The sequence below is a fragment of the Lycium barbarum genome, chromosome 9 (assembly GCF_019175385.1).
Source record: "Lycium barbarum isolate Lr01 chromosome 9, ASM1917538v2, whole genome shotgun sequence".
NCBI lineage: Eukaryota > Viridiplantae > Streptophyta > Magnoliopsida > Solanales > Solanaceae > Lycium > Lycium barbarum.
In genome coordinates, this window is record NC_083345.1 from 55,625,728 (window position 1) to 55,632,658 (window position 6,931).

The following is a 6,931-nucleotide window of genomic DNA, read 5'->3' on the forward strand; positions in this document are numbered from 1 at the left end:
TCCCTCTGTATTTCCTTACTATCCCAGAACCTGCACGCAGGAAATACCAACAATGCCTCACAGGGCCAACATATATATATATATATACACATCACATCATATCATAGCCACACAGGGCTCCCAATATCAACAACAATATAAAAATGATGAACATAACTCGTATGCCCTACTCAAACTGCACCTGTTATACTTTCTCTTTCAATTTTCAACTTTACATTTCAATCGCACTTCCATACCTTACTCGACATATACCTTTCGTACCTTTGCTTACCTGCGTACTTTGGAACTTCCAATATCGTCAAACACTTTCTTCTGTCGATGCCGTTCTTCAGCTGAAATCAAATGTTAGTATAAAGAATTTCATTTCCTATGACTGGGCTCTATCGCACGATCTGTGATATGAAAGAAAGGTAACATCCTAAATGCCCTGTAGCGTCCAGTTTATAGATGTGGTGCACAACACACCGATAAACAAGATTCTACTAGAAACGGTCTGTAGACACTCCAAGGACGAACTGCTCTGATACCACTTCTGTCACGACCCAACCCCGTAGGCCGTGACTAGTGCCCGAATTGGACACTCATGTCACTTGTTAACTATAATCATTTATAACTAGTATGTCATGAACTTATTCGTATAAAAAGGTATGGTGTTGTTTTAAAGCTGTCAAAATATTTTTTTTGTATGTCCTAGGCACCTGTCTCCTGAGGAGTTACAATTTTTAAACAACAACATATATTTTTCTGCGCAAGCCGACAAGGCTGCCACGATATGCAACATACCAAACATACATATATATGCAAGCCGACAAGGCTGCCATTACGAATGGGTACGCCCCAAACATATGTCATAATCATAAAACGCGTCAACAACCATAAACAAACCCACACAAATGTCCACAGACCTCTAAGAGTAATGACCGTATCATATGGCGGGACAGGGCCCCGCCGTACCCAAATAAACTCATATGAATTCAACATAAGGGAGTTATACCACAAGCTAGGCTCCGGAACAAAGGAGCAGTAAAAATAGCTGAATAAGTGTCCTAAGCTGGCGGATCTCCGAAATGAACGTCTGTACCTGCGGGCATGAACGCAGCCCCCCGAAGAAAGAGGGTCAGTACGGAATATGTACTGAGCATGTAAAGCATGAAACATAGTGATAGACTCATACTGAGATAAGATGTATAGGACTCAATGCAACTAACAGAATTTCATAAAGACTTGCCTTTGAACATATTTCATCTATATCATTCTCATATCAATGTCCATATAGTGTTTTGTAATCAAAGCTGCATAATCATTCTGTATATAACATATATACGTGTCCCGGCCCTCTAGTGAGGGGCTCGGTAATTAAAATCATAGTATCATAAACATGCACATAGACGTGTCCCGGCCCTTTCGTAAGGGACTCGGTAATAAGGAATATATATGCCCTCCTGGCCATCATCTCCATATCATCATATCATCACATCATCATATCATCATATATATATATAACATGTCCCGGCCCTCTAGTGAGGGACTCAGTGAATATAGTCATAGCATCATAAACATAAACATATACGTGTCCCGGCCCTTTAATGAGGGACTCGGTAATAATATAGTAGATGTGCGCACGAGAATGTGCCCTGGCCCGGGACTCAGTGAAGGATATATCGATAAGCACGAGCAGAATAATAAGCAACCACATATATGCAATGCATCTTTTGAGACTCAATAGATAAGCAACTAACCAGCTCTAAAGTATGGGGATAATAATCATATTCAATTCTTTTCAACTCTCATTATAAGCCATAGCAAGGAACGTTTCAGCTTTCATGTACATGTATCAATTTTCATGATGTAGCTTTTGAAAATCAAGTATACTTCTATTCATGCCATTCTTTTAAGAGTAGGAACTTCTATACATCATTCATTAGTCAATCATGTAGTAGGCTCGTGACAATAGCATTAAGGAAATATATAATCATAAGTCATGCATGGAACTAGAGAATAGAATTTACCCCAAGGTTCATATCGTTGCATACTTACGTCTAGGACATGCCAAGAAAAGAAGGAATAAGCTTTACATACCTTTAGCGTTTAGTCGTATTATAACTTGTACTTGCTGCCCAAAAACACTTATCCTATATCAAGATATCAAGAGCTACAATTAGTCTACGAGGGAATTCAATACGTACTTTAACGTCAACAATCCCTTTCAAACATTTAGACGACGTTTCGTTCGCATTCAAATCAACTACATACAACCACCCCAACATCAATAATCATATGTTCAATACCAATCCGGACAGCCCACATAACATTCCAAATAGCCCACATTCACAACATTCCATAACGATTCACATACGGCTACTACATTCTCAAGTTACTCCTAATAATCCGTAGCCTTAACGTTTTCGTGTAACAACTTTACAACAACCCAAACAACGTAAATACAATATATATTCTTAACTATCATTAGTATTTCCAATTTAAAGAATACAACATGTACAAAACAGTTCCTAACCACAACCCGTCCAAAACAGTCCCTAATCAACAACACGCCCAAAACAGTCCCTAACCAACAACATAAAGGTGCCCGGAATTCTTGCAAACGTTTACGAACATACCAAGCAAACCACATATGATTCTTACACATTATTTCATGTCTTCATTTCATATAATTTCAGTAAAATGCGACCAGCAGTCACACGATAAATATATCACCAAATTCGTACGCAAATAGCTACATTGTCGACACTATAACCTTACAACGACAACAACATATTTAACAACATTACCTTTACGATTTTTGGAACTGTTTTAGCATCATTTTCATTCTTACAACAGCCCACAATTCATTCCAATTTCGACCTAAATCATTGCTCTTCACTTTCACTAAACGTTCACAACAAGAATCAACACTCAACACATACAAATTCATTTCTAGCACTAAAACAGTCCACTGTTTTGGACTGCTTATATGCTTCAACATAATACATTTCTTTAACACCTTAATTCACATATTCAACATGCACACAATACACCACAATGTCCATAACAAAAACAATCAAAATGTGACACAAAACAGTCCACAAATTCCTCTAAAACAGCCCCCTCACACGGCTTCAACACAACTACAACAACTTCATGATTTTCATTCATTTATCCATACTACAACACATTCAATCCATTTCCAATACATGTACAAGAATATTAAGCATCATTTCACCTAAGTTTATAGCACACAGCCCACTTCAACTTCAACAACAACAGTCCCTAACTTACGATAACATCTAAGTCCATATATCGCTTGTATATCAACGTTTCCTCCATGTATACACCCTATTAAACCTTTAATCCAAATTAATAACATGAGTAGGAGGTTGAAATTACCTTTAACAATCAGAATCTTCAAGAATCTTGTTCCTCTTTCCAGCTTCTTGCTTACAACACAAGGAAAACTTAGGCTACAACTTCTCTTTAACTAATATCATGTCAAGGGTCTAGGATTTAGCTTATATGATGGCTCAATTAGAAAGGGGGTTTGGGAGAGAAAATAAGGGTTCTTGGATCTGTTTAAGTCGTGTGAAGTAATATAGGGAAAAGTGGTGGCTTATATATTAAGTTTAATGGGCCTCATGGGCCGAAATATGAGTGTTTGGGTCGGGTCCAAACTTGCTGCCCTGCCAGCCCATATTACATCGTCCATATCTCCTTATCCCGATATCATTTTGATGAGCGGTTTGTTGCGTTGGAAACTAGACTCGATGAAATTAATTTTAGGCTTTTGAAACACCTTAAAACTCCTCATATGCTAGGAGATATGCCTCCTACAATATAGGCTAAAATCGGGTCCGAAATGTTTACTGAAGTTGTTCCGATTCAGTTCGTTTAAGTTCTAATCCTCTTCCAACCTCATGTAACCTCTTATACATACATATACACACTCATATACATACTTATAACATGATTTCAAATCCTTTAGGTTACCATGTCACCTCGGGATACTTAAGGCAACCATATATATAACGATATTCTTACTAACTCGACTAACTTTCCTTGAACCTTCATAACTCATTTTTTTCTTGTTTTACTTGAAGTAGCACGGATTATTATGGAGTGTAACATATTGACTGCTGGACCCTTGACCGCGTCATGCTGGACGTGTGGCATTGACTGCTGGACCCTTGACCGCGTCTGCCGCACTTGTGATTATGCCGACATAGACCGCTAGACCCTTGACCGCGGTATGTCGAACTTGTGATAGAAAACCGCTGGATACTTGACCGCGGTATGTGTGATTGTGACCGCTGGACTTATGGCCGCGGAAATTGTGCGTTGATTCTTCTATGTGTGTGAAAAAAAGATGTTTTCCAAAAGAAAGAAAACATTTTGTCATCCCGATTGCCGTGTTGATTTCTCCAGAACTTCTTTTGCCTGTTGTACGCCGGATACGACTCCTTAGTATGCTGGCTATTGTGCTCGCTTTCTATATATCGTATTTCAGTTGTGACTTTGCTTTCTGTGTTGTATGCTTTACATACTCAGTACATATTTCGTACTGACCCCCTCTTTTCGGGGGGCTGCGTTTCATGCTGCGCAGGTACTCCCAGGTGAGTTGAAGACAGTATAGAAGATGTTCCAGTGCAGATGGCAAGCTCCATTTGTTCCCGGAGTGCTGCCGAGTCAGAGTTGGTATGTTATGCTTTCTGGATTACGTTAGAGACTTTGCAGACAGCGTCGTGGGTATTGGTTGTCAGTCTGTAAGCGGCTCCGTCCGCCAAAATGTCGGTCTGTGTTATGTACTGAATTTTGTATGATTATTGATTCGTTATGCTTGGAAGCTACGTGAAAGAATATTTCTGGAAAAAAAAAAATTTACGATGTATTTCATCTCATTTGATTTGAAAAGTTTGACATGATTTTATGTGCAGCAAGAGTCTGAGGGTTCGCTCGGCCCTAGGTAAGGGTCGGGTGCCCAACACACCCTAGCGGAATTAGGGTGTGACAAAGTGGTATCAGAGCAGGTCTGTCCTAGGGGTTGTCTGCAAAGCCGTGTCTAGTAGAGTCTGGTTTATCGGTGTGTTGTGCACCACATCGATAAACAGGAGGCTACAGGGCATTTAGGGTGTTACCTTTCTCTGGATCTTAGATCGTGCGATAGAGCCAGCCATAAGAAATGAAATTCCTCTTACTAACCTTTGATTTCAGCTGAAGAATGATATCGACAAAAGAAAGTGACCGATGATATTGGAAGCTACACAATACGCAAGTAAGTTATAGTACGAAAGAGCCGTGTCGGGTAAGGTAAGAATATGGGAATTTGATTGAAATGTGAGATTTGAGGATGAAAGAGAAGGTGGATAGAAAAGTACAACATAACAGATAGTTAAAGGATCAGGTACGTCTCGAGGTGCCATATGTGAGGTAAGTCCCGACACCTTTATACTTTTATTTGAAATTGTTAGCCCTGTGTGGCTATGATACGATGTGATATGATGTGTATATATGTATGTGTGTTGGCCCTGTGAGGCATGGTCGGTATTTCCTGCGTGCAGGTTTTGGGATAGTAAGAAATACAGAGGAACCTCTGCCCAAATTTTTCCAGAAATATGAATAGGAAAATGAGATATAAGTTCTTAGCATGTTTTGAAAGTCGATACCGATAGGGAAAATCTATTATGTTGGGTTAAATTCTAAGAGATACCCTCCATGTCATTCGTAAGAAGCATCATCCTTACTTGGGAAATTTTATTTTGGGAAAGCATATATGATCAGCAAATTTCTGGAGATCATTTCAGGAGGGATTGGGGACCCAGGTGAACCTGAGTAAAGGGGCGATAGAAGAGTTGAGTCAAAAATAGAGAAACGACACGAGTTAATATGCTTGAAGTGTTATAAGTAGTATTAAGGGAAATTGCGAAATGGTTTAAGTGAGATGGTCAGAACGAGCTAGTTACTAGAAGACAGTGAATTTAAAGAGAACGAGCAAGAAGAACTCGACTTAAGCTTCAAGTATAGATGGATATGGTAAGTTGCAGTCGATTACGGAGGTAGCTAAATCGTGTCTACTATATTTGGAAGATCAATATTAACAGATGTCAGGTGGAGAATGGCATTAGTCTAAGTAAAGAAAGGCACAACATGATAGATGAGTTCAAGTTACAAGTGAATCGTTATAAGATCACCAGAAGCAGTATAATTATGTAGGACTAATTTGACATTCGAGGACGAATGTTCCTAAGGGGGGGGAGGATGTTACACCCCGTAAGAGTCTGTGCTATTTTAATTAAGACAAGAAAGAATGAGTTAATAAAGTTCAAGGAAAGTTAATCGAGTTAGTAAGAATATCGTTATATATATGGTTGCCTTAAGTATCCCGAGGTGACATCGTAACCTAAAGGATTTGAAATCGCGTTATGAGCGTATATGAGGTAATGTGAGTGCCCTTTTAAAGTATTTGAGATTATTAGTAATGATATAGAATATGGATAAAAGATATGAATATATTTTTGCGATTGGAGTTTCGTCGAAGCTTCGTAAGTTCTCCAGTTACGTTTAAGGTTATGGTGATTCTCCGGACCCTTCGAGACGTGTATGGATTGTTATGTATGTATATGGGTATGTATATGTATGTATAAGAGGTTACATGAGAGTTGGAAGAGGATTAGAAGATAAACGAATCTAAACAAAATGAATCGGAACAACTTCAGTAAAATCTCGGACCAGATTTTTGGCCCATATTGTTGGGGGAATATCTCCTAGTATATGAGGAGTTTTAAGGTGTTTGAAAAGCCTAAAATGAATTTCATCGAGTCTAGTTTCCAACGCAACAAACCGCTCGTCAAATTGATATTTGGATAAGGAAATATGGACGATGCAATTTGGGCTGGCAGGGCAGCAAGTTTGGACCCGACCCAAACATTTCGGCCCATGAGGC

General features: G+C 39.1%; 1 long non-coding RNA gene across 1 annotated transcript; it reads right to left on the reverse strand.

The window, feature by feature from the left end:
• Positions 1 to 1,031: 1,031 nt before the first annotated feature.
• Positions 1,032 to 3,562, reverse strand: LOC132609030 (uncharacterized). Its single transcript, XR_009570651.1, has 3 exons — positions 3,385 to 3,562; positions 2,080 to 2,132; positions 1,032 to 1,081 (listed from the first exon to the last, which is right to left on the reverse strand). It is a non-coding gene; the product is annotated as an uncharacterized LOC132609030 (long non-coding RNA).
• Positions 3,563 to 6,931: the final 3,369 nt, after the last annotated feature.